This window comes from Haematobia irritans, chromosome 2, assembly GCF_050003625.1.
Source record: "Haematobia irritans isolate KBUSLIRL chromosome 2, ASM5000362v1, whole genome shotgun sequence".
Lineage (NCBI taxonomy): Eukaryota > Metazoa > Arthropoda > Insecta > Diptera > Muscidae > Haematobia > Haematobia irritans.
In genome coordinates, this window is record NC_134398.1 from 152246053 (window position 1) to 152263305 (window position 17253).

The following is a 17253-nucleotide window of genomic DNA, read 5'->3' on the forward strand; positions in this document are numbered from 1 at the left end:
CTGTTAAATTTTAGTTTTCTATTCACGAAGGGTAAGTGAGGTGGGTAAGACACTATAAATTAGAGGTGTGCACGTGACACGAAATTGTCGTGACTCACGAAAATTTTCGTGACTCACGCGTGAGTCGTGAGTCACGCTCGTGGCAACGGCGTGAGTGTGCGTGAGCGTGATGAACAAACCAAAATGTCGTGCGTGAGCGTGAGTCACGAAAATATTATCTTCGTGAGTGTGCGTGAGTAAAGATTTACGCTCACGAAAATAATCCTGCTCACCAACATAAAACGCTTAAAAGTTAAATTCATTTACAATTTTAGTGACACCTGGGATGTTAAGAGTGTAATAACGCTCTCGATTTTAATAATGCTCATATTTGCAGACACGTCGCTAAGGTAACTTACTCAAAAAATTGTTCGTGAGTCGCGACATTTTTCGTGAGTCACGATATTTTTCGTGAGTCACGGTATTTTTCGTGAGTCACGACATTTTCTTGCGTGAGTGTGCGTGAATACAAATTTTCTTTTCGTGAGTGTGCGTGAGCGTGAGTCCTACCAAACAATATCGTGCGTGAGTGTGCGTGAGTACGATTTTTCCGTCGTGAGTGTGCGTGAGCGTGAGTAAAATATTACTCACGTGCACATCTCTACTATAAATATGTCTACACCTTATAATAGGTATGGATGTCTTGGGCTGATTACCTTAAAATTTTTATTTGAGCTAACGAAGCCATACTATTTCTCGTGAAAAGAATTTTTAATTTTACACCCATGTTCGGATATCCACTATTCACGTCAAATCCGCGAACGTGAAAAATCGGTGTCCCTAAATCCACGTTTTTTTTTCAACTTTTCTGTAACCAGCTATAAATCACCCAAAAATTCACTAAGGCGGAAATCAAAATAAGAGGAATCAGTAGACTTATTTTAATTTACTATTTTTATACCCTTCACCACTACTGTGGTACAGGGTATAATAAGTTTGTGCATTTGTATGTAACGCGAAGAAGGAAAAGTCTGAGACCCATCGTTAAGTATACCGATCGTCTTAGAATTAAATTCTGAGTCGATTTAGCGATGTCCGTCTGTCTGTCTGTCTGTCTGTCTGTCTGTCTGTCTGTCTGTCTGTCTGTCTGTCCGTCTGTCTGTCTGTTGATGTATTTTTGTGTGCAAAGTACAGCTCGCAGTTTTAGTCCGATCGTCCTAAAATTTGGTATAGGGTCCTGTTTCGGCTCAAAGACTATCCCTATTGATTTTGGAAAAAATCGGTTCAGATTTAGATATAGCTGCCATATATATTTTTCACCGATCTGGTCATAATTGGCGTGTATATCAACCTATCTTCCTCAAATTCCGTACATCCGAATATTTTATGAGTCTCGAAAAACTTGCAAAATACCAGCCAAATCGGTTCATATTTAGATATAGCTCCCATATATAGCTTTCGCCCGATTTACACTCATTTGCCCACAGAGGCCAATTTTTTGCTCCGATTTAGTTGAAATTTTGCACAGGGAGTAGCTTTCGCCCGATTTACACTCATATGACCATAGAGGCCAATTTTTAACTCCGATTTAGTTGAAATTTTGCACAAGGGGTTGAATTAGCATTGTTGCTATGCGTGCCAAATTTGGTTGAAATCGGTTCAGATTTAGATATAGCTCCCATATATATGTTTTTCTGATTTCGACAAAAATGGTCAAAATACCAACATTTTCCATGTAAAATCGCCACTGTTTAGTCGAAAAGTTGTAAAAATGACTCTATTCTTCCTTAACTTCTAATGCATATATATCGAGCGATAAATCATAAATAAACTTTTGCGAAGTTTTCTTAAAATTGCTCCAGATTTAAATGTTTCCCATATTTTTTTACTAACATTGTGTTCCACCCTAGTGCATTAGCCGACTTAAATTTTGAGTCTATAGATTTTGTAGAAGTCTATCAAATTCTGTCCAGATCGAGTGATATTTAAATGTATGTATTTGGGACAAACCTTTATATATAGCCCCAACACATTTGACGGATGTGATATGGTATCCAAAATTTAGATCTACAAAGTGGTGCAGGGTATAATATAGTCGGCCCCGCCCGACTTTAGACTTTCCTTACTTGTTTTTAACTAAAAATGACATATTTTTAATAAAACTCGTGCATTAAATACAAAACATTTCAAATTTTTTGCGCGAGTACTTTTTATACCCTTCACCACTACTGTGGTACAGGGTATAATAAGTTTGTGCATTTGTATGTAACGCCAAGAAGGAAAAGTCTGAGACCCATCGTTTAGTATACCGATCGTCTTAGAATTAAATTCTGAGTCGATTTAGCGATGTCCGTCTGTCTGTCTGTCTGTCTGTCTGTCTGTCTGTCTGTCTGTCTGTCCGTCTGTCTGTCTGTCTGTTGATGTATTTTTGTGTGCAAAGTACAGCTCGCAGTTTTAGTCCGATCGTCCTAAAATTTGGTATAGGGTCCTGTTTCGGCTCAAAGACGATCCCTATTGATTTTGGAAAAAATCGGTTCAGATTTAGATATAGCTGCCATATATATTTTTCACCGATATGGTCATAATTGGCGTGTATATCAACTGATCTTCCTCAAATTCCGTACATTCGAATATTTTATGAATCTCGAAAAACTTGCAAAATATCAGCCAAATCGATTCAGATTCAGATATAGCTCCCATATATAGCTTTCGCCCGATTTACACTCATTTGCCCACAGAGGGCAATTTTTTGCTCCGATTTAGTTGAAATTTTGCACAAGGAGTAGAATTAGCATTATAGCTATGCGTGTCAGATTTGGTTGAAATCGGTTCATATTTAGATATAGCTCCCATATATAGCTTTCGCCCGATTTACACTCAAATGACCACAGAGGCCAATTTTTTGCTCCGATTTAGTTGAAATTTTGCACAGGGTGTAGAATTAGCATTGTAGCTATACGTGCCAAATTTGGTTGAAATCGGTTCAGATTTAGATATATCTCCCATGTATAGCTTTCGCCCGATTTACACTCATATGACCACAGAGGCCAATTTTTAACTCCGATTTAGTTAAAATTTTGCACAGGGACTAGAATTAGTATTGTAGCTATGTGTGCCAAATTTGGTTGCAATCGGTTCAGATTTAGATATAGCTCCCATATATAGCTTTCGCCCGATTTTCACTCATATGACCATAGAGGCCAATTTTTAACTCCGATTTAGTTGAAATTTTGCACAAGGGGTTGAATTAGCATTGTTGCTATGCGTGCCAAATTTGGTTGAAATCGGTTCAGATTTAGATATAGCTCCCATATATATGTTTTTCTGATATCGACAAAAATGGTCAAAATACCAACATTTTCCATGTAAAATCGCCACTGTTTAGTCGAAAAGTTGTAAAAATTACTCTATTTTTCCTTAACTTCTAATGCATATATATCGAGCGATAAATCATAAATAAACTTTTGCGAAGTTTTCTTAAAATTGCTCCAGATTTAAATGTTTCCCATATTTATACCCTTCACCACTACTGTGGTACAGGGTATAATAAGTTTGTGCATTTGTATGTAACGCCAAGAAGGAAAAGTCTGAGACCCATCGTTTAGTATACCGATCGTCTTAGAATTAAATTCTGAGTCGATTTAGCGATGTCCGTCTGTCTGTCTGTCTGTCTGTCTGTCTGTCTGTCCGTCTGTCTGTCTGTCTGTTGATGTATTTTTGTGTGCAAAGTACAGCTCGCAGTTTTAGTCCGATCGTCCTAAAATTTGGTATAGGGTCCTGTTTCGGCTCAAAGACGATCCCTATTGATTTTGGAAAAAATCGGTTCAGATTTAGATATAGCTGCCATATATATTTTTCACCGATCTGGTCATAATTGGCGTGTATATCAACCGATCTTCCTCAAATTCCGTACATCCGAATATTTTATGAGTCTCGAAAAACTTGCACAATACCAGCCAAATCGGTTCAGATTTAGATATAGCTCCCATATATAGCTTTCGCCCGATTTACACTCATTTGCCCACAGAGGCCAATTTTTTGCTCCGATTTAGTTGAAATTTTGCACAGGGAGTAAAATTAGCATTGTAGCTATGCGTGCCAAATTTGGTTGAAATCGGTTCAGATTTAGATATAGCTCCCATATATAGCTTTCGCCCGATTTACACTCATATGACCACAGAGGCCAATTTTTTGCTCCGATTTAGTTGAAATTTTGCACAGGGAGTAGAATTAGCATTGTAGCTATGCGTGCCAAATTTGGTTGAAATCGGTTCAGATTTAGATATAGCTCCCATATATAGCTTTCGCCCGATTTACACTCATATGACCACAGAGGCCAATTTTTTGCTCCGATTTAGTTGAAATTTTGCACAGGGAGTAGAATTAGCATTGTAGCTATGCGTGCGAAATTTGGTTGAAATCGGTTCAGATTTAGATATAGCTCCCATATATAGCTTTCGCCCGATTTACACTCATATGACCATAGAGGCCAATTTTTAACTCCGATTTAGTTGAAATTTTGCACAAGGGGTTGAATTAGCATTGTTGCTATGCGTGCCAAATTTGGTTGAAATCGGTTCAGATTTAGATATAGCTCCCATATATATGTTTTTCTGATATCGACAAAAATGGTCAAAATACCAACATTTTCCATGTAAAATCGCCACTGTTTAGTCGAAAAGTTGTAAAAATTACTCTATTTTTCCTTAACTTCTAATGCATATATATCGAGCGATAAATCATAAATAAACTTTTGCGAAGTTTTCTTAAAATTGCTCCAGATTTAAATGTTTCCCATATTTATACCCTTCACCACTACTGTGGTACGGGGTATAATAAGTTTGTGCATTTGTATGTAACGCCAAGAAGGAAAAGTCTGAGACCCATCGTTTAGTATACCGATCGTCTTAGAATTAAATTCTGAGTCGATTTAGCGATGTCCGTCTGTCTGTCTGTCTGTCCGTCTGTCTGTCTGTCTGTTGATGTATTTTTGTGTGCAAAGTACAGCTCGCAGTTTTAGTCCGATCGTCCTAAAATTTGGTATAGGGTCCTGTTTCGGCTCAAAGACGATCCCTATTGATTTTGGAAAAAATCGGTTCAGATTTAGATATAGCTGCCATATATATTTTTCACCGATCTGGTCATAATTGGCGTGTATATCAACTGATCTTCCTCAAATTCCGTACATCCGAATATTTTATGAGTCTCGAAAAACTTGCACAATACCAGCCAAATCGGTTCAGATTTAGATATAGCTCCCATATATAGCTTTCGCCCGATTTACACTCATTTGCCCACAGAGGCCAATTTTTTGCTCCGATTTAGTTGAAATTTTGCACAGGGAGTAAAATTAGCATTGTAGCTATGCGTGCCAAATTTGGTTGAAATCGGTTCAGATTTAGATATAGCTCCCATATATAGCTTTCGCCCGATTTACACTCATATGACCACAGAGGCCAATTTTTTGCTCCGATTTAGTTGAAATTTTGCACAGGGAGTAGAATTAGCATTGTAGCTATGCGTGCCAAATTTGGTTGAAATCGGTTCAGATTTAGATATAGCTCCCATATATAGCTTTCGCCCGATTTACACTCATATGACCACAGAGTCCAATTTTTTGCTCCGATTTAGTTGAAATTTTGCACAGGGAGTAGAATTAGCATTGTAGCTATGCGTGCGAAATTTGGTTGAAATCGGTTCATATATAGCTTTCGCCCGATTTAGAGGCCAATTTTTAACTCCGATTTAGTTGAAATTTTGCACAAGGGGTTGAATTAGCATTGTTGCTATGCGTGCCAAATTTGGTTGAAATCGGTTCAGATTTAGATATAGCTCCCATATATATGTTTTTCTGATATCGACAAAAATGGTCAAAATACCAACATTTTCCATGTAAAATCGCCACTGTTTAGTCGAAAAGTTGTAAAAATTACTCTATTTTTCCTTAACTTCTAATGCATATATATCGAGCGATAAATCATAAATAAACTTTTGCGAAGTTTTCTTAAAATTGCTCCAGATTTAAATGTTTCCCATATTTATACCCTTCACCACTACTGTGGTACAGGGTATAATAAGTTTGTGCATTTGTATGTAACGCCAAGAAGGAAAAGTCTGAGACCCATCGTTTAGTATACCGATCGTCTTAGAATTAAATTCTGAGTCGATTTAGCGATGTCCGTCTGTCTGTCTGTCTGTCTGTCTGTCTGTCTGTCTGTCTGTCTGTCCGTCTGTCTGTCTGTCTGTTGATGTATTTTTGTGTGCAAAGTACAGCTCGCAGTTTTAGTCCGATCGTCCTAAAATTTGGTATAGGGTCCTGTTTCGGCTCAAAGACGATCCCTATTGATTTTGGAAAAAATCGGTTCAGATTTAGATATAGCTGCCATATATATTTTTCACCGATCTGGTCATAATTGGCGTGTATATCAACCGATCTTCCTCAAATTCCGTACATCCGAATATTTTATGAGTCTCGAAAAACTTGCACAATACCAGCCAAATCGGTTCAGATTTAGATATAGCTCCCATATATAGCTTTCGCCCGATTTACACTCATATGACCACAGAGGCCAATTTTTTGCTCCGATTTAGTTGAAATTTTGCACAGGGAGTAGAATTAGCATTGTAGCTATGCGTGCGAAATTTGGTTGAAATCGGTTCAGATTTAGATATAGCTCCCATATATAGCTTTCGCCCGATTTACACTCATATGACCATAGAGGCCAATTTTTAACTCCGATTTAGTTGAAATTTTGCACAAGGGGTTGAATTAGCATTGTTGCTATGCGTGCCAAATTTGGTTGAAATCGGTTCAGATTTAGATATAGCTCCCATATATATGTTTTTCTGATATCGACAAAAATGTTCAAAATACCAACATTTTCCATGTAAAATCGCCACTGTTTAGTCGAAAAGTTGTAAAAATTACTCTATTTTTCCTTAACTTCTAATGCATATATATCGAGCGATAAATCATAAATAAACTTTTGCGAAGTTTTCTTAAAATTGCTCCAGATTTAAATGTTTCCCATATTTTTTTACTAACATTGTGTTCCACCCTAGTGCATTAGCCGACTTAACTTTTGAGTCTATAGATTTTGTAGAAGTCTATCAAATTCTGTCCAGATCGAGTGATATTTACATGTATGTATTTGGGACAAACCTTTATATATAGCCCCAAACACATTTGGCGGATGTGATATGGTATCGAAAATTTAGATCTACAAAGTGGTGCAGGGTATAATATAGTCGGCCCCGCCCGACTTTAGACTTTCCTTACTGGTTTTTTAATTAAAAATTTTAAAATTTTCAATCATTGACTTAATTAACTTTATGATCTATCTTGATTAAAAAGTTAATTGTATCAATTAATTTATTAATTGAAAAAATATTCAACTTCAATTAACTTTTTAATTGGAAATATTTTGGAGATACTTTTTTCTGTGTACTTTCGAATATTTTATTCAGAGTTGGCAACATCTATTACATGAAATGTCAAAACAATTAAAATAAAAAGTAAATAATATTTGTGCGTTACAAAAATGGATTCGGTTGCCCTTTGGACGGCGGTTTCTTTCAATTTCTAGCATATCTCTCATTAATTCGAGCTTTGCTAGTTTTAGTTTTTGGTTTTCCACACTCAATTTCATTTCGTGCTCGAATTTTCTTTTTTTAAGTTTATAATTTTTATACCCTTCACCACTACTGTGGTACAGGGTATAATAAGTTTGTGCATTTGTATGTAACGCCAAGAAGGAAAAGTCTGAGACCCATCGTTTAGTATACCGATCGTCTTAGAATTAAATTCTGAGTCGATTTAGCGATGTCCGTCTGTCTGTCTGTCTGTCTGTCTGTCTGTCTGTCTGTCTGTCTGTCCGTCTGTCTGTTGATGTATTTTTGTGTGCAAAGTACAGCTCGCAGTTTTAGTCCGATCGTCCTAAAATTTGGTATAGGGTCCTGTTTCGGCTCAAAGACGATCCCTATTGATTTTGGAAAAAATCGGTTCAGATTTAGATATAGCTGCCATATATATTTTTCACCGATCTGGTCATAATTGGCGTGTATATCAACCGATCTTCCTCAAATTCCGTACATCCGAATATTTTATGAGTCTCGAAAAACTTGCACAATACCAGCCAAATCGGTTCAGATTTAGATATAGCTCCCATATATAGCTTTCGCCCGATTTACACTCATTTGCCCACAGAGGCCAATTTTTTGCTCCGATTTAGTTGAAATTTTGCACAGGGAGTAAAATTAGCATTGTAGCTATGCGTGCCAAATTTGGTTGAAATCGGTTCAGATTTAGATATAGCTCCCATATATAGCTTTCGCCCGATTTACACTCATATGACCACAGAGGCCAATTTTTTGCTCCGATTTAGTTGAAATTTTGCACAGGGAGTAGAATTAGCATTGTAGCTATGCGTGCCAAATTTGGTTGAAATCGGTTCAGATTTAGATATAGCTCCCATATATAGCTTTCGCCCGATTTACACTCATATGACCACAGAGGCCAATTTTTTGCTCCGATTTAGTTGAAATTTTGCACAGGGAGTAGAATTAGCATTGTAGCTATGCGTGCGAAATTTGGTTGAAATCGGTTCAGATTTAGATATAGCTCCCATATATAGCTTTCGCCCGATTTACACTCATATGACCATAGAGGCCAATTTTTAACTCCGATTTAGTTGAAATTTTGCACAAGGGGTTGAATTAGCATTGTTGCTATGCGTGCCAAATTTGGTTGAAATCGGTTCAGATTTAGATATAGCTCCCATATATATGTTTTTCTGATATCGACAAAAATGGTCAAAATACCAACATTTTCCATGTAAAATCGCCACTGTTTAGTCGAAAAGTTGTAAAAATTACTCTATTTTTCCTTAACTTCTAATGCATATATATCGAGCGATAAATCATAAATAAACTTTTGCGAAGTTTTCTTAAAATTGCTCCAGATTTAAATGTTTCCCATATTTATACCCTTCACCACTACTGTGGTACAGGGTATAATAAGTTTGTGCATTTGTATGTAACGCCAAGAAGGAAAAGTCTGAGACCCATCGTTTAGTATACCGATCGTCTTAGAATTAAATTCTGAGTCGATTTAGCGATGTCCGTCTGTCTGTCTGTCTGTCTGTCTGTCCGTCTGTCTGTCTGTCTGTTGATGTATTTTTGTGTGCAAAGTACAGCTCGCAGTTTTAGTCCGATCGTCCTAAAATTTGGTATAGGGTCCTGTTTCGGCTCAAAGACGATCCCTATTGATTTTGGAAAAAATCGGTTCAGATTTAGATATAGCTGCCATATATATTTTTCACCGATCTGGTCATAATTGGCGTGTATATTAACCGATCTTCCTCAAATTCCGTACATCCGAATATTTTATGAGTCTCGAAAAACTTGCACAATACCAGCCAAATCGGTTCAGATTTAGATATAGCTCCCATATATAGCTTTCGCCCGATTTACACTCATTTGCCCACAGAGGCCAATTTTTTGCTCCGATTTAGTTGAAATTTTGCACAGGGAGTAAAATTAGCATTGTAGCTATGCGTGCCAAATTTGGTTGAAATCGGTTCAGATTTAGATATAGCTCCCATATATAGCTTTCGCCCGATTTACACTCATATGACCACAGAGGCCAATTTTTTGCTCCGATTTAGTTGAAATTTTGCACAGGGAGTAGAATTAGCATTGTAGCTATGCGTGCCAAATTTGGTTGAAATCGGTTCAGATTTAGATATAGCTCCCATATATAGCTTTCGCCCGATTTACACTCATATGACCACAGAGGCCAATTTTTTGCTCCGATTTAGTTGAAATTTTGCACAGGGAGTAGAATTAGCATTGTAGCTATGCGTGCGAAATTTGGTTGAAATCGGTTCAGATTTAGATATAGCTCCCATATATAGCTTTCGCCCGATTTACACTCATATGACCATAGAGGCCAATTTTTAACTCCGATTTAGTTGAAATTTTGCACAAGGGGTTGAATTAGCATTGTTGCTATGCGTGCCAAATTTGGTTGAAATCGGTTCAGATTTAGATATAGCTCCCATATATATGTTTTTCTGATATCGACAAAAATGGTCAAAATACCAACATTTTCCATGTAAAATCGCCACTGTTTAGTCGAAAAGTTGTAAAAATTACTCTATTTTTCCTTAACTTCTAATGCATATATATCGAGCGATAAATCATAAATAAACTTTTGCGAAGTTTTCTTAAAATTGCTCCAGATTTAAATGTTTCCCATATTTATACCCTTCACCACTACTGTGGTACAGGGTATAATAAGTTTGTGCATTTGTATGTAACGCCAAGAAGGAAAAGTCTGAGACCCATCGTTTAGTATACCGATCGTCTTAGAATTAAATTCTGAGTCGATTTAGCGATGTCCGTCTGTCTGTCTGTCTGTCTGTCTGTCTGTCTGTCCGTCTGTCTGTCTGTCTGTTGATGTATTTTTGTGTGCAAAGTACAGCTCGCAGTTTTAGTCCGATCGTCCTAAAATTTGGTATAGGGTCCTGTTTCGGCTCAAAGACGATCCCTATTGATTTTGGAAAAAATCGGTTCAGATTTAGATATAGCTGCCATATATATTTTTCACCGATCTGGTCATAATTGGCGTGTATATCAACCGATCTTCCTCAAATTCCGTACATCCGAATATTTTATGAGTCTCGAAAAACTTGCACAATACCAGCCAAATCGGTTCAGATTTAGATATAGCTCCCATATATAGCTTTCGCCCGATTTACACTCATTTGCCCACAGAGGCCAATTTTTTGCTCCGATTTAGTTGAAATTTTGCACAGGGAGTAAAATTAGCATTGTAGCTATGCGTGCCAAATTTGGTTGAAATCGGTTCAGATTTAGATATAGCTCCCATATATAGCTTTCGCCCGATTTACACTCATATGACCACAGAGGCCAATTTTTTGCTCCGATTTAGTTGAAATTTTGCACAGGGAGTAGAATTAGCATTGTAGCTATGCGTGCCAAATTTGGTTGAAATCGGTTCAGATTTAGATATAGCTCCCATATATAGCTTTCGCCCGATTTACACTCATATGACCACAGAGGCCAATTTTTTGCTCCGATTTAGTTGAAATTTTGCACAGGGAGTAGAATTAGCATTGTAGCTATGCGTGCGAAATTTGGTTGAAATCGGTTCAGATTTAGATATAGCTCCCATATATAGCTTTCGCCCGATTTACACTCATATGACCATAGAGGCCAATTTTTAACTCCGATTTAGTTGAAATTTTGCACAAGGGGTTGAATTAGCATTGTTGCTATGCGTGCCAAATTTGGTTGAAATCGGTTCAGATTTAGATATAGCTCCCATATATATGTTTTTCTGATATCGACAAAAATGGTCAAAATACCAACATTTTCCATGTAAAATCGCCACTGTTTAGTCGAAAAGTTGTAAAAATTACTCTATTTTTCCTTAACTTCTAATGCATATATATCGAGCGATAAATCATAAATAAACTTTTGCGAAGTTTTCTTAAAATTGCTCCAGATTTAAATGTTTCCCATATTTATACCCTTCACCACTACTGTGGTACAGGGTATAATAAGTTTGTGCATTTGTATGTAACGCCAAGAAGGAAAAGTCTGAGACCCATCGTTTAGTATACCGATCGTCTTAGAATTAAATTCTGAGTCGATTTAGCGATGTCTGTCTGTCTGTCTGTCTGTCTGTCTGTCTGTCTGTCTGTCTGTCTGTCCGTCTGTCTGTCTGTCTGTTGATGTATTTTTGTGTGCAAAGTACAGCTCGCAGTTTTAGTCCGATCGTCCTAAAATTTGGTATAGGGTCCTGTTTCGGCTCAAAGACGATCCCTATTGATTTTGGAAAAAATCGGTTCAGATTTAGATATAGCTGCCATATATATTTTTCACCGATCTGGTCATAATTGGCGTGTATATCAACCGATCTTCCTCAAATTCCGTACATCCGAATATTTTATGAGTCTCGAAAAACTTGCACAATACCAGCCAAATCGGTTCAGATTTAGATATAGCTCCCATATATAGCTTTCGCCCGATTTACACTCATTTGCCCACAGAGGCCAATTTTTTGCTCCGATTTAGTTGAAATTTTGCACAGGGAGTAAAATTAGCATTGTAGCTATGCGTGCCAAATTTGGTTGAAATCGGTTCAGATTTAGATATAGCTCCCATATATAGCTTTCGCCCGATTTACACTCATATGACCACAGAGGCCAATTTTTTGCTCCGATTTAGTTGAAATTTTGCACAGGGAGTAGAATTAGCATTGTAGCTATGCGTGCCAAATTTGGTTGAAATCGGTTCAGATTTAGATATAGCTCCCATATATAGCTTTCGCCCGATTTACACTCATATGACCACAGAGGCCAATTTTTTGCTCCGATTTAGTTGAAATTTTGCACAGGGAGTAGAATTAGCATTGTAGCTATGCGTGCGAAATTTGGTTGAAATCGGTTCAGATTTAGATATAGCTCCCATATATAGCTTTCGCCCGATTTAGAGGCCAATTTTTAACTCCGATTTAGTTGAAATTTTGCACAAGGGGTTGAATTAGCATTGTTGCTATGCGTGCCAAATTTGGTTGAAATCGGTTCAGATTTAGATATAGCTCCCATATATATGTTTTTCTGATATCGACAAAAATGGTCAAAATACCAACATTTTCCATGTAAAATCGCCACTGTTTAGTCGAAAAGTTGTAAAAATTACTCTATTTTTCCTTAACTTCTAATGCATATATATCGAGCGATAAATCATAAATAAACTTTTGCGAAGTTTTCTTAAAATTGCTCCAGATTTAAATGTTTCCCATATTTATACCCTTCACCACTACTGTGGTACAGGGTATAATAAGTTTGTGCATTTGTATGTAACGCCAAGAAGGAAAAGTCTGAGACCCATCGTTTAGTATACCGATCGTCTTAGAATTAAATTCTGAGTCGATTTAGCGATGTCCGTCTGTCTGTCTGTCTGTCTGTCTGTCTGTCTGTCTGTCTGTCCGTCTGTCTGTCTGTCTGTTGATGTATTTTTGTGTGCAAAGTACAGCTCGCAGTTTTAGTCCGATCGTCCTAAAATTTGGTATAGGGTCCTGTTTCGGCTCAAAGACGATCCCTATTGATTTTGGAAAAAATCGGTTCAGATTTAGATATAGCTGCCATATATATTTTTCACCGATCTGGTCATAATTGGCGTGTATATCAACCGATCTTCCTCAAATTCCGTACATCCGAATATTTTATGAGTCTCGAAAAACTTGCACAATACCAGCCAAATCGGTTCAGATTTAGATATAGCTCCCATATATAGCTTTCGCCCGATTTACACTCATTTGCCCACAGAGGCCAATTTTTTGCTCCGATTTAGTTGAAATTTTGCACAGGGAGTAAAATTAGCATTGTAGCTATGCGTGCCAAATTTGGTTGAAATCGGTTCAGATTTAGATATAGCTCCCATATATAGCTTTCGCCCGATTTACACTCATATGACCACAGAGGCCAATTTTTTGCTCCGATTTAGTTGAAATTTTGCACAGGGAGTAGAATTAGCATTGTAGCTATGCGTGCCAAATTTGGTTGAAATCGGTTCAGATTTAGATATAGCTCCCATATATAGCTTTCGCCCGATTTACACTCATATGACCACAGAGGCCAATTTTTTGCTCCGATTTAGTTGAAATTTTGCACAGGGAGTAGAATTAGCATTGTAGCTATGCGTGCGAAATTTGGTTGAAATCGGTTCAGATTTAGATATAGCTCCCATATATAGCTTTCGCCCGATTTACACTCATATGACCATAGAGGCCAATTTTTAACTCCGATTTAGTTGAAATTTTGCACAAGGGGTTGAATTAGCATTGTTGCTATGCGTGCCAAATTTGGTTGAAATCGGTTCAGATTTAGATATAGCTCCCATATATATGTTTTTCTGATATCGACAAAAATGTTCAAAATACCAACATTTTCCATGTAAAATCGCCACTGTTTAGTCGAAAAGTTGTAAAAATTACTCTATTTTTCCTTAACTTCTAATGCATATATATCGAGCGATAAATCATAAATAAACTTTTGCGAAGTTTTCTTAAAATTGCTCCAGATTTAAATGTTTCCCATATTTATACCCTTCACCACTACTGTGGTACAGGGTATAATAAGTTTGTGCATTTGTATGTAACGCCAAGAAGGAAAAGTCTGAGACCCATCGTTTAGTATACCGATCGTCTTAGAATTAAATTCTGAGTCGATTTAGCGATGTCTGTCTGTCTGTCTGTCTGTCTGTCTGTCTGTCTGTCTGTCTGTCTGTCTGTCTGTCCGTCTGTCTGTCTGTCTGTTGATGTATTTTTGTGTGCAAAGTACAGCTCGCAGTTTTAGTCCGATCGTCCTAAAATTTGGTATAGGGTCCTGTTTCGGCTCAAAGACGATCCCTATTGATTTTGGAAAAAATCGGTTCAGATTTAGATATAGCTGCCATATATATTTTTCACCGATCTGGTCATAATTGGCGTGTATATCAACCGATCTTCCTCAAATTCCGTACATCCGAATATTTTATGAGTCTCGAAAAACTTGCACAATACCAGCCAAATCGGTTCAGATTTAGATATAGCTCCCATATATAGCTTTCGCCCGATTTACACTCATTTGCCCACAGAGGCCAATTTTTTGCTCCGATTTAGTTGAAATTTTGCACAGGGAGTAAAATTAGCATTGTAGCTATGCGTGCCAAATTTGGTTGAAATCGGTTCAGATTTAGATATAGCTCCCATATATAGCTTTCGCCCGATTTACACTCATATGACCACAGAGGCCAATTTTTTGCTCCGATTTAGTTGAAATTTTGCACAGGGAGTAGAATTAGCATTGTAGCTATGCGTGCCAAATTTGGTTGAAATCGGTTCAGATTTAGATATAGCTCCCATATATAGCTTTCGCCCGATTTACACTCATATGACCACAGAGGCCAATTTTTTGCTCCGATTTAGTTGAAATTTTGCACAGGGAGTAGAATTAGCATTGTAGCTATGCGTGCGAAATTTGGTTGAAATCGGTTCAGATTTAGATATAGCTCCCATATATAGCTTTCGCCCGATTTAGAGGCCAATTTTTAACTCCGATTTAGTTGAAATTTTGCACAAGGGGTTGAATTAGCATTGTTGCTATGCGTGCCAAATTTGGTTGAAATCGGTTCAGATTTAGATATAGCTCCCATATATATGTTTTTCTGATATCGACAAAAATGGTCAAAATACCAACATTTTCCATGTAAAATCGCCACTGTTTAGTCGAAAAGTTGTAAAAATTACTCTATTTTTCCTTAACTTCTAATGCATATATATCGAGCGATAAATCATAAATAAACTTTTGCGAAGTTTTCTTAAAATTGCTCCAGATTTAAATGTTTCCCATATTTATACCCTTCACCACTACTGTGGTACAGGGTATAATAAGTTTGTGCATTTGTATGTAACGCCAAGAAGGAAAAGTCTGAGACCCATCGTTTAGTATACCGATCGTCTTAGAATTAAATTCTGAGTCGATTTAGCGATGTCCGTCTGTCTGTCTGTCTGTCTGTCTGTCTGTCTGTCTGTCTGTCTGTCCGTCTGTCTGTCTGTCTGTTGATGTATTTTTGTGTGCAAAGTACAGCTCGCAGTTTTAGTCCGATCGTCCTAAAATTTGGTATAGGGTCCTGTTTCGGCTCAAAGACGATCCCTATTGATTTTGGAAAAAATCGGTTCAGATTTAGATATAGCTGCCATATATATTTTTCACCGATCTGGTCATAATTGGCGTGTATATCAACCGATCTTCCTCAAATTCCGTACATCCGAATATTTTATGAGTCTCGAAAAACTTGCACAATACCAGCCAAATCGGTTCAGATTTAGATATAGCTCCCATATATAGCTTTCGCCCGATTTACACTCATTTGCCCACAGAGGCCAATTTTTTGCTCCGATTTAGTTGAAATTTTGCACAGGGAGTAAAATTAGCATTGTAGCTATGCGTGCCAAATTTGGTTGAAATCGGTTCAGATTTAGATATAGCTCCCATATATAGCTTTCGCCCGATTTACACTCATATGACCACAGAGGCCAATTTTTTGCTCCGATTTAGTTGAAATTTTGCACAGGGAGTAGAATTAGCATTGTAGCTATGCGTGCCAAATTTGGTTGAAATCGGTTCAGATTTAGATATAGCTCCCATATATAGCTTTCGCCCGATTTACACTCATATGACCACAGAGGCCAATTTTTTGCTCCGATTTAGTTGAAATTTTGCACAGGGAGTAGAATTAGCATTGTAGCTATGCGTGCGAAATTTGGTTGAAATCGGTTCAGATTTAGATATAGCTCCCATATATAGCTTTCGCCCGATTTACACTCATATGACCATAGAGGCCAATTTTTAACTCCGATTTAGTTGAAATTTTGCACAAGGGGTTGAATTAGCATTGTTGCTATGCGTGCCAAATTTGGTTGAAATCGGTTCAGATTTAGATATAGCTCCCATATATATGTTTTTCTGATATCGACAAAAATGTTCAAAATACCAACATTTTCCATGTAAAATCGCCACTGTTTAGTCGAAAAGTTGTAAAAATTACTCTATTTTTCCTTAACTTCTAATGCATATATATCGAGCGATAAATCATAAATAAACTTTTGCGAAGTTTTCTTAAAATTGCTCCAGATTTAAATGTTTCCCATATTTTTTTACTAACATTGTGTTCCACCCTAGTGCATTAGCCGACTTAACTTTTGAGTCTATAGATTTTGTAGAAGTCTATCAAATTCTGTCCAGATCGAGTGATATTTACATGTATGTATTTGGGACAAACCTTTATATATAGCCCCAAACACATTTGGCGGATGTGATATGGTATCGAAAATTTAGATCTACAAAGTGGTGCAGGGTATAATATAGTCGGCCCCGCCCGACTTTAGACTTTCCTTACTGGTTTTTTACTAACATTGTGTTCCACCCTAGTGCATTAGCCGACTTAACTTTTGAGTCTATAGATTTTGTAGAAGTCTATCAAATTCTGTCCAGATCGAGTGATATTTACATGTATGTATTTGGGACAAACCTTTATATATAGCCCCAAACACATTTGGCGGATGTGATATGGTATCGAAAATTTAGATCTACAAAGTGGTGCAGGGTATAATATAGTCGGCCCCGCCCGACTTTAGACTTTCCTTACTGGTTTTCTTCTACGTCCACTTGTCTTTTTTTGTATGTAACTAAAGACTTTAAA